Here is a 15,749-nt window from a genome sequence, read left to right as displayed (position 1 = left end):
CCATCGCCCCTCACTTCAGAGGTCTCCAGAAAGAAGCTGGGATTCTAGGATGAAGCCTGGCAGGCCAAGCAAGAACCACCCCATAAGGTGAACTTTCTATCTGCCTGCCACTGCACTCTTGCAAGCAGGATGAGGCTTATAAAATAAAAAAGAAACCAAGGACTTGGGAATAATAACTTCCCTTGGGTTCCACAGGAAGGAAGACTGCCAAAGCTACCTTCCTTTCTTTTGTGTGTGTTTTTCCTACCTCCACATCCAATGAATTTTCAAGATGCTCTCTGGGGCCAAAAACACTGAGCATGGACAGAGCCAATAAATGATCTTTGGATCTCTGCTGACTTCATAAAGTGGCTCCAGCTTCTGTAATTATGATCTCCCAGGGAGAGCAATATTTTGTGTCTAAGAAGAGGAAGGGGAAGAAAGAGGTCAGGGCAAAGCTTCATTTATTTACAATAGAATCCAGCACACTAAAATGCTTGTCAAAACCCAAATGACAGTAGGCAAAAAACATGTGGTTCATAGTGACAATGGGGACCAAGGACGTGGAAGGTCAACTTCTCTGTGTGAAGAACCCCACTGCAGGAGAGGCCAGTTACCAAGAGGTATTTAAAGAGAAGAAAGGAAGTATCCATAAATACCATTCGGTTCATCCTTTGTTTTTGTGACATAAAACTCAGGTGAAATTGTGCTCTGACACTTTCTTTCTTTCCATCTCTTCCCTGTGCAGTCAGCACCTGCTTCGTTGGTGGATGGGATTTCATGCTGTCCTCTGTGATGGGATCTCAGCACCAAAGCAAGAGATTACAGAAGGGTGTGTACAGAGTGGGGATGCTTGGGGCTCCTCACCAACTGTGTGTGAGTTCCAGAGCTTTGAGGGAGAAACTAGTCTCCTCGAAGTGTTATTGACCTCACTGAAGCCTAGGGTCAGTGTTAGCCCAGAATCCAAACACCTTGCTTGAGGGAGGCACATCACCAGTCCAGAGGCTCCATTGTAGATGCAGACAGAAGCCCAGCATTGGGCAGTCAGGGTCAGAACATGATCTCAAGGGCCACAATGGGAAGAGGCATAAACGGAACTGCACTTCTGCATCCCGGGGTGTCCCGAGGACAGCTGGAGGGGGCTGCCCGCCATTTAGATCAAATGCTGTGGCCAATATGCCAAAAGAAATTCCCCAATTTCCAAAGACATCTGGAAGCCACCACTTCCAAACCCCAATCCTGGACATCCCACACTAGTCTCCAGCTCCTGAGTCTGGCCCTGAGGCCGAGGAGGGATCTTCTCTCTGGGGTGCAGCTGCCCAGGGCTAGCACTGCCACCGAGTCTGATGGCCTTGTCTCAGACACCCCTGCCTGCTGGGTCTGGCCTCTGACCACTGATATAATCCCCGCTAGCCCTAAATGCTACTCTAACCAGAGTGCAGTGTGACGTGCAGCATGTGATCTTCCCTGGCACCTCCCTGAAAGGCTCTTGTCATTTTTCATTCCTACTACTCTGCAACATACCGATTAGTTATATATAAATATATTGATCCTAATCTGAATGACTTTCATACAGACCAATGGAAAAACTGTCACAAGTACAGGTTAATAACAATTAAATGATCTTAATATAGCTTTCTATAACTAAATTCAACTGCAACCTGATACAACCTCTAAATATCAATGCTTCTAAACATTAAAGTCATTTTATTAATAATGAAGTCTCTAGATGTTTCCCAATCTATTTGATTGTCAACAATCATCATATAACTACTTTCCAGTAATATCTACATTAAGCATAGTATTGTATACAATTTCAAGAGTTCAATATAAGATTCAGAAGATAGAGAACCTAATTCTGACTACTTGACTATAATTAATTGTCTTCTTTTATGTAATTCTTGTCCAAAGGACCCAAGGAATGAGAGTGATTTACATCAGTTCTTATATTGTCCCAAAAATATGCTAATGACTGTATTTTGTTTTCCTGAAATGTAGGCCTATGAGTGTGTTCTGAAAAGCATTTTAAAGTGCTTTTACTAAAATACTGAGCAGACTTTGTTAAATAATCACAGTTTTCCCAGAAAACACGTTCTGCTTTTCCCCCACACTTGTCCCACATTTCTGACTGTTCATTATAAAATTCAGGGAATGAAATGCCTTAGGGAAGCCATTAAGTCATTGAGTGATTTGTAAAAACTTTTAATAATGTGCATATTTTATTCTTTTAATCAGAAGCTTACTCTTGGGAAATATTCCCATTTCACCTAAGGTGAATCTATAACTGTGTATTTTGTGTTAACTTTCCTTTTCACATGATGGTATTTTAATCATCTTGCTCTAACTTCCTGCCAATGAGTTGCAGCCTTTGCCTGTACTATATTAAACAATAATTTTGCATTTCAATACTTATACCAGTTACTACCATCATCTACTTAATGCATGAATCATTTTAAAAGTATGATATATTTGCTAAGTTTCCTGGAAAATAAAACCTAGCTGGAAAATAATCAGTCTCAAAAACTAAAGAACAAAAATCCCAGCCCCTATGAGCCCATCCTCACCTTCCTGCCACCACTGTTCTCTTATGCCATGGTTACCATGTAAGGCAGGGGAGGCCAAGATGGGCTGACCAGGGCTGGCACTTTTGATCTCTAGCTTTCAAAGGATGATTATTTAACAGCGAGGTCTTATTCTCTGGGAAAGATGAAGGGGTTAGAAGTTCTGCTTTTTGTTTGCATATTTAAAGAAAATAAAGGGCAATGAACCAGGGGAATGGGAGGCCACAAGATTCCTAAATCAGCTGAGATTTTGGATATTTTTCCATACATTGGTAAGTTAAATTCCCTAATCCAAATCTCATATGCATACATTCTACTACTCAGTCAAATAATTTTTCCAAAATTTAAATAAAAACTTCAAAATACAAAGGAAGGACAAATCTAAATTAGCATGAAAGTCATTATGAAGCTATCAGTGTTTTAAAACTTTGAAATTTTCTTTCTAGAGGAAGAAATGCAATCTGATTTATTCATTTATTAGTACAGACAATAAAAATGAAATATATCTATCTGTTTATTTGTTATCATTTTAATAGTTTTGCAGTGTAATCATTTTTCTGAGACTTACAGGGGAAGTGTTTAAAGCAAGGGAAGGTATGGGATGGTAATAACCTCCTCTTTCTGTTTTATTCCCACAGTTGTCATGCGCTACACCAGATAAGAATCTAAAAAAAAGCCAGACAATAGCTTTCTGTCCTAAGAACAAAATCATGTCCTAAAATTCACTGCTGATTTTTTATGATTATTTATATTTGTAACATAAATGTAAAAGACAGTTATTTTTAGGCAGAGTGTAGTAGTAATCAACAGAGAGATATGCATTGGTTATGTGGAAAAACCATTGATTATTGCAACCATTCTTTTGCAACATGAAGGAAAACAAAGAATTGCACATTTTTTCTTTACAGTTTTACCTTATTTTATGGGTTCACTTTGCTTTTTCCCAGAGAAATAAAAGAAATTGTGGTTCTCAGTTCTCAAGAGAATATTTCTATTGGATGTCAAAGGCCAATTATGAGCTGCTTTTTACCACATTTCATATTCCAGTTCTGAGCACACTTCATACCATTTCCAGTGCTTTGGGCTATTATCTTGAAGTGGCTTCAGAGATTTCGGAAGTTTTCTCCTGTTCATTGTCACATCTGACTTTAAAAATATGTGGAGAGTTGGGGAAGTAGCTGAATGGTAGAGCACTTCTGTAATACAAGTAAGCCTGGAGTTTGACTTCCAGCATCACAAAAAAAAAAAGAAAAGAAGGAAGGAAAAAGAAAAGAAGGAAGGAAGGAAAGAAAGAAAGAAAGAAAGAGAGAAAGAAAGAAAGGTGGAGTAGAAACTAATAATGAAGCATAAGTGGAACATATCAAGTTAAAATGGCAGAGTGCCATTTGTTTTCTTTCTTTGCATCTCTCTTTCTCTTCCTTCCTTCCTTTCTCTCTCTCCCTCTCTCTCTTTCTTTCTTTCTTTCCTTTCTTTTGCCCTCCATCCCTCCCTCTCTCGCCTCCTTTCTTCCATCTTCTGCAATGGGCACATGCTATAACTGATATTCTTCTCTACTCACTTTTATTTAGTGTGAGCCATTCTTACATTGTGATATATTTTAAATTACATATTTTATATTTTAAATCATTACCACAGTAAATTGGGTGAATTTCCAAGCTAATTCCTTACACTGTGTAAGCAAGATATTCTTTATGTATATATACCATGAAATTCACTTTATCTTCTTATATTTGCTAATAGCAGCATTTTAAGGCCCCCTGCATGTAAGATGCCAACATTCTCCTCTTTCTCTCACAGGTTTTTGTGTATGAAGCAAACAGACAGTGATTCAAGAGATTATAGACTTTGTGATTGAAACTTCCTAATCTTGTAGGCAAGATAACAAGAGAGGAGAAGTAACTAGCTGAAATTCCATAGTTATTTAGGGATTCTAGAGTTATTGAGGTTTCATCATTGCTCTCAATTTACTTCGGTCTCCTCATTGTTACCAGGTATCAAGAGACACAAATACATGGCTGGTGTCAATTTCACAATGGTTACTGAGTTTATCCTCTTGGGACTGACAGACTGCATGGAGCTGAAGGTGGCCCTGTTCGTGGTGTTCCTGCTGATCTATGCTGTTTCCCCAGTGGACAATCTGGTGATGCTATTTCTCATCCAAGTAACTCCTAAGCCTAACACACCCATGTATCTCTTTCTCAGCTGTCTGTCATTTGTTGATGCCTGGTATTCATCCATTTTTGCACCCAAAATGCTACTGAATTTCTTTGTGGAACAGGAGAAGATCTCATTCTCTGCGTGCATTGTACAGTATCTTTTATTTGTGTCACTCATTGCCACCAAGGGCTTTCTGCTTGCAGCAATGGCTTATGACCACTATTTGGCAATCATGAACACTTTATGCAGTGGCCATGACCAGAATAGTTTGTGTTGTCCTTGTGTTGGGCTCATGTGCTGGAGGGTTAATCAACTCACTGACACACATGATTGGCTTAATGAGGCAGTCCTTCTGTGGGCCCAATGTCATCAGTCACTTCTTCTGTGACCTGCCTCCCCTGTTAAAGTTCTCCTGCTCTGACACATCCATGAATGAATTGCTGCATGTTAGCCTTCAGCACCATCATCGCCATGGTCACGTTCATGATAGTGGTGATCTACATCTTCATTGTTGCTGCTATCCTGAGGATCTGCTTAGCTTCAGGTAGACAAAAAGCCTTCTCCATATGTGTCTCTCATCTGACAGTTGTGACTGTATTCTATGGCTCGGTAAGCTTCAGTTACATTCAACCCAGCTTGCAATATTCCTTAGAACAAGAGAAGGTGGTGTCTGTACTCTATACTCTGGTAATTCCTATGCTAAACCCCTTGATTTTCAGCTTGAGGAACAAGGAGGTGAAGAAAGCTGCCAAGATGGCTTTAGAAATGAGACACCTTCCTCATTAACTTCACAGCAAAGCCAAGATATGAAGCAATGCTTTATATAATAAGGCTCATAGAGATTTAATAAATGCTTTGGCCCCACTGGCATGGAGAATTTATTTTATTGGAACTTGGTGTTAATATCACTGGAAAAAGAGACCTAAAGGAATAACATAACATAAGACACATGGCTGGTCATTTTGTTAAATAACTTGAAAATTAGACTCAAATCAATGCAATTACCTGAGACAATTCATGATATTTTATTTCCTTTGAACAAGTAGAAATGAATATAAATATGCATGCAGTTATTCACATAATAAACATATTATACACAGATACATGTAGACATGTGGAGATTCAAACACACAAATATATATAGTGGGAACCAAATTCACAAGTAATAATTTATCCCCTATCTTGGACTCCTAAGTGCAGAAGTAAGTAAAATATTTTCATGACAAAAAATATTGGTACTTGGTTTACACAGAAAAGGGACAAATGCTTGTTCCCAAAATAACTTTTACTATTTACAGCTTAACATTCTTTAAAAGAAATGTGCACAGGTAAACTACTCAGAAGAATTTGGTCCTGGATCACTGTTCCCTTCTCAATGTTGGTCTAACAGTATTTCCACTTCTCATCTCTGTGTCCACCACTAAGTATGGAATAACATAGACCAGAATGGCTAAGTTTTATTACTGCTCCACACAGAAAGGTCATTAAAACCTCAAGAAAGAGGTTTTATTCTGAAGAATTTTACTTTTATGCTTAGAAAGATGAATCTAAGACAGTTAGGGAAACTTCAGTAATCAGATTTCTTCCTTTCTTTTTGTTTTTTGGCACCAGGAATTGAATTTGGGATCTTGTGCTTGCAAGGCAGGCCCCGGAATCACTGAGCTAAATCCCTGGCCCTCTTCTTTCTTTCTTAAAAGATTTTCTTCTATCTTCTTTGGACTTTGAGAATAAAATTCTGGATTTTCCACCATTCTTTTCATACTTTAAAGACAAAATCCTAAGAAATAATGTTCCAAGAAGGGACAACCTGTGCCTTGTACTTCAAGTCATGAAATCCAGTGATATTTCTTCCATTTAAATTATATAATATGAAAGTGTATCTTCATAAACCCAACCAGACAGGTCTGACTGTTCCAATCTGATATCTCTCAAATTGCTGCAAATTATCCTATATGAAAATAGTACAAGATTCTACATAGCACCTAGGTTTATAAATAAAATTATACTAAAATTTTGGAGTTTGATTTAAATATTTAAATAACTAGAGAGAACTGGACTGATCACAAAAAGCCATAGCTGAAGCCTCAGTTTATAATAACTGAAATATTTTTACACAGGAGACATTAAAGTTTTATTATTTTCTTTTTGATAGCAGCCATGACCAATTAAGGAAATGGTACCAATATCTATATAAGTGAGAATAAAAGTACCATATTGAAATGTATACTACATTAATAATAATTCAAGAAAATATTATGAAAATTCAATTTTAAAAATAAAATAATACTATCACCATCAGTATATAACAATTGTGTAGCCCTTTACAATTTTTCAAAACTATTAAATATATTACTGAAAATAGGCTTCTAAAGGTCATATGCCATGCATTTATTATTTATCTATATGAGATACTCAGATAAATGCACTTAAGTGAAAGTTTTAGGTTAAAATAAACATAAAATAATCATGATAAGTAAATATAATTTAATGCAATCACATTTTTTAAGAGCATTGAATATATTATATCTAGAACATGGAGCACAAGAAATGTTATACAGCCAAAATAACTGAAAATGAGAACAAATTGAGCTACTTATATATTCTATTACAATATATAACCTACAATCAGAGGAACTGGTTTCCCAGGAGAGGAAAGATGGCACAGTTCCATAAGTATGTATGTGAGAGGGGAGGTGATATTTCATGAAAATGATTTTTTGGGTCTTAAATCAACTTCAACTCATGCCTAGAAGTATACAATATTATATTTTGAAAACAAACAAAAAGCTAGTTCCTTCTAGAAGAAGAATAAATTATTCTTGCTGGAATTCTAGAGGGAAGTAGAGAGGCTGGTGGCAGATTTTATTTTTAGAAATAAGAAAAGGAGTGAAAAATTGGTGCTTTTGAAATAAACCTACATTATATAAATATACATTGGACCTTCAAGTTACGACCAGCCTGACAAACAAAAAATGGGTTATGAGTGGAATTTTAGTTTTAACTTACAACCAAAGTCTTGAGTTACAACACAAATGCTGGCCACTTGTGCTTCCAGATGGCCTCAGATATATATTTATCCCTTAAAGAGTTCTGGAAGGAACATGACAACATCATCTCCTTTGTGGGGTTAATTGAGAAATCCTGGGCAATGCTTCTCTAAGGACACGGAGATCTGCCTGTGTACAGGAGAGAGACTTTGAAGGCTGTGTGAAGGAGCCTGAGCCTTCAATGACCAACTTGAGCTACAATGAGTCCTTGGAAACAAACTGAGTTCGTAGGTCAAGGGTTCACTGTAAATGACTTTATATAATAGTATATGTAAATAATACAGCTTTTCTTAATGTAAATTCAACTTAGCTAAATATATTCCCATGTTCTTAAATAGTGATACAATTCATTAATCAATAGGATAGAAATGAGGAATCCGCAAAAGAAATATCTGAGGCTACTCTGCCACTTGAGAGGTAAAATATCAGAAAACAGACTTATGAACATTTGCAGTCCCAAAGCCTTCACTCTACATCTAAAACCAGTCAGTGTTCACATACACAGTGGGAGAAATCAGGAACCAACAGACTTTCTCTTCCATGACTTTTCTCTGGGTCTGCAGGATGTCTATGAGATGCATGCTAAATTTTTATTCTGTCTAAGGTGCTCAGAGTTTCTGATCTGGGAATTATCCTAACTGAACAGAGAAATAAGTCACTGACACAACCTGTACTGGTTATGGCTCTGTTGTCATATGATTATTTTCATTATTTATATGAATTACCCAGAAGCCAGGGTAATGGACCTGCGTTCTGAATATCTGATGCTTGGTCTTAATTCAAGAATAAGTCCTAAATACACTGATCCTAGCTATGATGCTAATTTTCAGTTGTTCTTGGTCAAAAGTGGCCTGTATACAAATTTCAATTCAATAATTTTAGATATGTAAAGATGATTTCATCATCATATCCAAACTATAATACTATTCAAAACATAATCTAAAAATGCCCTGACTATAAAATAACACAATTTAAGGAAGATGTACATCTCTCCTTAGAGTTTATACCAGTCTTGGATATGTCTTCTGAAATTGGAACATTTTTATCTTTCATTTTTACCTTTTTTTTTATTTGCACGTGTGCAGTTCATGATGACCCCATTTCTCCTTTGGAGTCAGTGCCTGTGCACAACAACACATCTTAGTTGTGTATTTCCCATGTCCTCTGCTCCTTCCTCCCTCCCTTAATCTCTTGGTCCCCTATTTTTAGTATCCATTCTAAGAATTATCAAGTGTTCAGCTTTCAAGAGAATCCTCTTCCAGGTGTGTTGAATACTTTGGCGACATGTAATATAAACCATGGAAATTAGAATGTTTAAGGAATTAAATAATACAACTAGAGATGATAGTTACACAGTGCCTGGAACTCATTAGGCACTAAACAAATATAAACCATTTCAACTAAAATCCTTCTTCACATTTGTTTTAAAAAAATAACTCATCTTAAAGTTGATAATAATATTTATTGTGTTTCTGTAGGTTTTCATTCTGCCTTCATTTTAAAATCACTACAAATTTCACACATATGTTCATATGCAATTGTATACAGTAGTTTGGTTGCATAGACCAGTATTTATGACTTTATTCTTTGTAATCAGCCACTTTTACAGTATTTACCCCACCTTTCACTCTCCATTCATCATTTTTTATATTTTTATTCTATACTCCATTTGTCTGCCTCTATGATATTTGAAACATTGCTTTCATGCTCAACCAATTGAACTTGATATTTCTCTATGTGTCCTAACTAGCTAAATTACCCTTAATATTAAAATACATTCTATTGTATTAAAACACACTTGGGTGGGTGTAAAAACATGGACACATGAAATTCTGTTTAGAAATTTCTGCCCCTCCCCTTGGGCTGTCTCACATTGCACTATGTATACATTTTCCCTGATACCAATAATAATTCATTTATAGGATCACATGACCAGCACCAAATAGAACTGGGAGCTCTTAAGATAATATATAATATGTAATATATAATTTTACACATCATTAAGTTATACAGATTATGATTGCACCTGTGAACAGTACTAACATTTTTTTTTTTTTGTACTGAGTATCCAGCTTGAGTCCTTGCACTTGCACAGCAGTCCGTGAAACCACTGAGCTAAATCCCCGGCCCACGGTGTTAACTTTTAAGAGTTCAGGTTTTCCTTGATGAAAACCCACATAAGACAAGAACACCTGTGATTATTTCTCTCTAAGGTTGTGAGAATTCTAAATACACCATCTGCCACAATTCAGAAAGCATTCTGGGCCATGATTTCCTCAATCCTGTCTTGGGTTGTTTTAAGGACATCCTGTGTTTACAAAACACAGGGGATTCTATCCTCCAAGGTCCAAAGCCAAATATAAATCCAACAGGCAGGAAATTAAGAGAAAAAGGGCTAAACTTCCTCTCAATACCAGGTAAGAGTCCTCTTTCTGTGTTGTAACAATAGTTTATAAAAGCCTTCTGTGATTTTCAAAATCTTTAATTCTCAGTGTATGCTCTGAATACAATGTGACAGAGTCTTCTGCTTCGAGTCCATTCCAGAACCCGGAATGAGCTGAGTAGAATCAGGCCACTGCCAAAGTTAACCAGCTTTCTTGCAAGGCAATGCGCATTTGTTCTACATTTCCACAACTAGCTACATTTAAGGCTTTATGTCTTTAATTTTTGTGAGTTGCAAAAAAGAATGTATAAGAGAACTATCACAAATTCTGAGATTAATTCATATGAACTGTTTAATTTTTCTAAATCGGATGAAAAGAGCAAACATTTCACTGTCTCTATTAACAGAGCTAATTTTCAGGCTCAAACATTAGTTTATTGGTCTTTTTTATTCATTAAGTTTATTGGTATTTTGAGGTATACAGTATGATCATATTTGTCATTGGGAATTTGCACCTGTACATGATATATCTTGGTTATTTTCTCCCCATTCCTCTTCCCTCCCTTCCACCCCTCCACCCCTCCATATTTTATTGTAATACTGATTCTACAGAAAAAATAAAGCACAGCATGAAAAATAGTCCTGATATTACCATTATTAGATACATTAATTGAGCAGTTTTGAAATTACTGAAATTTAAAAACTCATAATTAATAAATTCAATGTCTTTAAAACAAAAGTCAACCAAGGCGAAGTCAGCTTAACACTATTAAAAAACAAAAGCCAAAACAACAACAAAAAAACCCCAACCCGCCCCCCCCCCAGCTTTTTCACAGTAATTTATCAGGTAGGTGAAAAGACAGTCTCTTTTCTCATTCTCTATTGGCTTTGTTTTATGTTAAATGAGCAATGACCATTTATGGATTCTTATATGTGTGAAAAATTCCATTTATTTTCTTTCTCATGTAGTTCTCACAGTTCCCTATTGAAGAAGGTTTAGAGATGAAATAATGCCTGCCCATGAAATCACATGTTGCTCACTAAAAAATGTGGGCAGATAATCTTCTCAACATTTTGCAGTTTAAAAAAAATAGACACACTCAGTGCTCTCCTGTGACTTTGTTTGAAATATATGAATTGTTGTAAGTAGGTTACTTTACAGCACATGGGTGATAGGAGTGGAAACATGAGCCCATTTCTTTATCACAATATTCAATATTAGAGAAATACTATTCTCAAATAATTTTGTGTTATTGCTTTTGGAATGCCATATTTATAAATATTCACTGAAAATATTTAGTAATCTAATGAATGTGAAAAAATCTATAGTTCTTTCTCCTGCTGAAAATTCTCGAACTGCAATGGTGTATTATGTATTCTAAAATGCCTTGTAGTAAAGACAGTCTTTCTTAAACATACTTAACCAAGTACTTTCCAAATATAACAGATATCAGCAATTTACTTTTCATGTATTTGAGGTAAAATAATAAAGGATAAAATGAAATTTATTTAACATCCTGACATCTTTTTGGAAAGTTAGGTTCCTAAGTGATCTAATAAACAGGAAATATATACATTGTTCCTAAAATTAGATGTGAGATTTGAATCGAGGGATCAAATATATTGAATATTTTCTTATTAGATAATAATGAAAACAATGGAAACATTATTTAAAAATCTGATCTATACAAGTAAAAGTGGTTGGATGATAAATGCAACAAAAGGCTGGGGATTTAGCTCAGTGATGCAGCTGCCTGCCTCGAAAGCACCAGGTCCTGAGTTTGATCACCGGTACAAAAAAAAGCAAATGCTTCAGAGAATCAAATGTCACTTGGAGTTGCAAAGAATGACTTCCTGCAACATATTAGTTTTATAAAATAATTACATTGTGATAGAAAATGTGTTTATTTTTATTTTGTATCCCAGATACCATTGACTCTGATTTTCCTCTTTTATAAGTACTATGTAATTTTTACATGGTGATGATATATGTATATATGTGTACAACACACATGTATATTGTGTTCATTGGTTAACTTGGCTAAATATAGAGAATGATTTTGCTAGTTGTGTCAAAATCTACTTATTGAATATTGTGGGGCTTGTTTGCTTACTTTGTTCTTGGTTAAAAGATGTTCTTTCTTAAACCATGAAATTTTTGTTTTGTATTATTTATCTGGAATACATAATCTATTTTCCAGGATCTACCTTTTGAATTCTCTCCATTTTAGGGTTCTCCAAGAGGATTTATAATTTCTCCACGAGATCTTATAATGTCAAATTGTATCCCTTGATGAAATCCAAGTAATTTTTTATCATGCATTCAAAATGTAAGTTTATTTCAAGATGTTATTATCATTGCTAATTAAAATTGTGATTTTTGCAAGGGAGCAGGCCACTGAATTCACATAGTTGAGATATAAGGACTTTCTGGTAACCTTGTTTTTGTTCTTGGTCTTTGCAGATTGCTCACAGGTGAGCCACATACATAGTTCAGAGGGATGTCACTGTGGTCACTGAGTTCATCCTCCTGGGTCTGTCTGACAACCCAGAACTTAATATTGTGCTCTCCACATTGTTTCTCTTCATCTATGTAATTACTATGCCAGGCAACCTTTGGATTATTACAATAATTCTGGTCAGCACCCAGCTCCATTCTCCCAAGTACTTTTTCCTTTGCCAGTTGGCTTTCTTGGATGTCTGCTATTCCTCCATCTTTATACCTAAAATATTGAAGAACTACATGGCAGAACAGAGGGCCATCTCTTACTGGGGATGTCTCCTGCAGTATTCCTTTGTCAGCATGTTCCTGACCATGCAGTGCTTCCTCCTGGCCACAGTGGCATGTGATCGATACCTGGCCATCTGCCACCGTCTTCACTACAAAGATTTCATGACCCCTGACTGCTGTGTCCACGTGGTGACTGCCTCTTACCTGCTGGGTTTTTCCAATTTGCTCACCCTTCTGAGCAGCTTTCTCAGCTTGTCTTTCTGTGGGCCTGACATCATCAATCATTATTTCTGTGATATCCCATTGCTGTTTCAACTCTCCTGTTCCTATACAAACCATGGTGAGGCTTTATTCATTGTACTTTCTGGAGAAACATAAATGACTACATTTTTGGTAGTGATCAGCTCCTATTTGGGAATTCCTATCACTGTCTTGAAAATGCAGTCTACCAGTGGCAGACATAAAGCCTTCTCCGTGTGTGCTACCCACCTAACCATACAAACCCTCTTCTACAGGACAATGATATTCACTTACCTGGGAACCAGCACTGGCTACCCACAAAATACAGCTAAAATAATTTCTGTGTTTTATACTCTTCTGCTCCCAACACTATACTTTCTAATATACAGTGTGAGGAACAGAGAACCCAAAGAAGACATGAAACAAATAATTAGGAGGACAATATTTACTGAAGGAATATAAATCTTCAGGCAGAAATATTTAAAGCATATTTATTATTCTGGAAGACAGTACATTGCTAAATGCCTAAGGATATGTGGAAGACAAAATAAATTGAAGGTAGGTTATGTTTCAAGATGCCTGGTTGCTGGCTTTTGTAACACTCATGCCACACACTCATACATGGAGGCACACATGTACATTTACATGGAAATGCTTTCTTTTATCTTCTTGGATTCATGATTTGGGGAATTGTGAACTATACCAGCAAAAGATAAATTATCATTTATTCTTATGCACAAAATTCCCAGGTGGCTTAGTAATTAGAAGTTTTTATACCCAATTTTACAGGTAAAGGAAACACATGGGGAAAAGCTTTCCTGGGATGAAAAACTGGGCTTTTAATGGAACACATGGGAGACAGAAGGGGCATAATGGTGATTGCTTTATGCTAGGGCAAGTGGGCATCTCAGTCTTCTTCCAGGCAGGAAATCTCCCCCAGGGGTGACTTATAGCAGTGTTTCTCTTCTCTCCTCCCCGGAGTGAAGCCATTGCCATCCTGGAAAGAGGATTTGTGGCACCAGCTTTTAGAAATTCCTGTCTTTGTTCAGATAAGAGAGCTTCTAAACATGCTTATTTTGGGATCTACTGTGTCTCAACTGTCTTCAATTAAAAATAATTTTATGCTATTATGGTATAATTTGATTCCTTCAATGCCAAAAATATGACTTTGAAAATCCAACTTCCCATGTAACAAGTTGGCATCATTTTCTGTGGATTGGGTAACTATAAAATATGACCTGAAGTATACATGCAGAAGGTAAAAGAGCTAGTAAATGCATAATCGCACAGATACACAATATGCACACACACAGGAAGATTGTTACAGGGTGAACAGAATCTGCCTTCTTTGCAACTCTCACCCTGAGCCATTTTTATACAAGGAAACCAGGGGTTGGGGGCTGGAAAGCTTACCAGGGACGAGACCACGTCAGAGATGAGAGTGAGAATTCACATACAACATTTTCATGCACTTGGGTGTAGGCCTCCTTGTCATCTCATCCCAGTGGTTTGAAATTTTTGTACATGGTTTGTGTGCCATCTTTCGCTAAGAATATGACTACTTGAGTATGTTATTTTAGAACAAATAATTTCATAGGAACAGAAGTTCTTGTCTTTACGTCAGTCTTACAGAATTGCTAAAATAACAATGTAAATGTACTCAATTATACCTGAGTAGATTGGAATTCATCAAAAATCAGGATTCAAGAAATTTCCATCAAACAGTGCAGCCACTTCAAAGTACTAAAAGTTTTATTTTAAACATAATTTAGAATCCCATATTGCAAATAGTATTGTGCATTATTTCAAACATAATCTGTCCTTTGGCTCACTTGAAAATTAAAACTTGGTCCAGCACTATTGTTATTCCCAGAATGATAAAAAAATAAAGCTTAGCCTTTATCAAGTGACACTTTGTAATTCTTCATTGAATTTTGTTTGTGAAAAGTGGTTATAAGTATAAAATTATAATAATTATATGGTTAGAAATTATACTTTATAGTAATAAATCTTTACTTACAAAATTTAAAATGTTTAATTATTTTCTCTTATTGAGTATTATAAAGTGACATAAATATGCTTTAAAATGTGTTTTAATCTATTTTATATGCTTTTAGCTTATTTTATTGCATTGTTTTTACCTCCCATATTTTCTACGAGAATAAACGCATTGCAATTATTTTGATCACATATCACCATAATGTCACATTGATCTGCCAAAACGTAATGATCACTGTAATTGGTTATGACCTAATTTTCAAAATAAAGACAATTTTATAATAAGGAGATGCTTAGACGATAACAAGAAAATCTCTCCATGACATAACCACACACTACAATTAAAATCTTTAAGTCCCATTTCTTGGCAGGAGATACACAGAATATTTACATTTGACAAAGTAATTATGATGGTCATAATGGTAGAATTTGTATAGTATTCTCACTTTATTGTCATTTCCCTGTCTGTGACTTCAGTTACAAGGGGTCATCAAGGATATGTAAACACAATAGAATAAGATATATTACATGAGTGAAAGAGTTAGAAACCTATTTTTATTATTATTTATTGTTGTTAATCACTGTTCCTAGTTCACAAAATAGATTTTGCCTTAGATATATATGTGTAGGGAGAAGACAGCAAATCATCCCAT

The 15,749-nt window shown here is 35.9% G+C and overlaps 2 pseudogenes; both read left to right on the top strand.

The window, feature by feature from the left end:
* The first annotated feature begins 4,551 nt into the window (after positions 1–4,551).
* On the top strand, positions 4,552–5,483 carry LOC101709619 (olfactory receptor 5J3-like; annotated as a pseudogene).
* A 2,629-nt stretch (positions 5,484–8,112) lies between these two features.
* LOC106008657 (olfactory receptor 5J3-like) lies at positions 8,113–13,651 on the top strand (annotated as a pseudogene).
* The last annotated feature ends 2,098 nt before the right edge of the window (positions 13,652–15,749 follow it).

Source organism: Heterocephalus glaber, unplaced genomic scaffold (genome assembly GCF_053883595.1).
Source record: "Heterocephalus glaber isolate CG9 unplaced genomic scaffold, H.glaber_assembly_v1.0 deba00001831, whole genome shotgun sequence".
Lineage (NCBI taxonomy): Eukaryota > Metazoa > Chordata > Mammalia > Rodentia > Bathyergidae > Heterocephalus > Heterocephalus glaber.
This window is presented reverse-complemented; position numbering and strand designations above follow the sequence as displayed.